This window comes from Trachymyrmex cornetzi, unplaced genomic scaffold (genome assembly GCF_001594075.2).
Source record: "Trachymyrmex cornetzi isolate Tcor2-1 unplaced genomic scaffold, Tcor1.1 scaffold1803, whole genome shotgun sequence".
Taxonomy (NCBI): domain Eukaryota; kingdom Metazoa; phylum Arthropoda; class Insecta; order Hymenoptera; family Formicidae; genus Trachymyrmex; species Trachymyrmex cornetzi.
This window is the reverse complement of record NW_017296423.1, coordinates 35,482-36,002: the sequence shown is the minus strand read 5'-3', so window position 1 is coordinate 36,002 and position 521 is coordinate 35,482.

Here is a 521-nt window from a genome sequence, read left to right as displayed (position 1 = left end):
ACTCAACGTTCATTCCGGTTGTCTTTTTTATTATTATACAATAACATTTATACTTTAGCAACGATTTTCACTATAACATAGGGACATGGGTTATTTCAAATTAGGAATACCCTGGGTGTTGTATTACAATTTCCACGCCTTATGGTTTTACGATCATCAAATCTAACTTCAGTAATCAAACAATTCAATATATCCAATATTTTTCCATTAGTACGACCTTACTCCATCATCACATGAAAAATTTATTTCCAAATATTTATTTATTCAATAATAAACAAGGTTGAAATGCTCATCTCAATGTAACCTGAAAACATCCAAATTCTAAAATCTTATTTTGCAATGACTATAGACATAATCTAATAATGAATTTTCTACTAAATAGTTTTCAATCCAAGAGCAATAAATGATGGAACCATAGATAGCGTTATTAGTTTAGCAGAAACGCCGCTATCTCATATTAGGCGCCTATCTCATAATAGGGGGCTTTTTTCTATATATAAAATAGAACGTATTCAAGATCT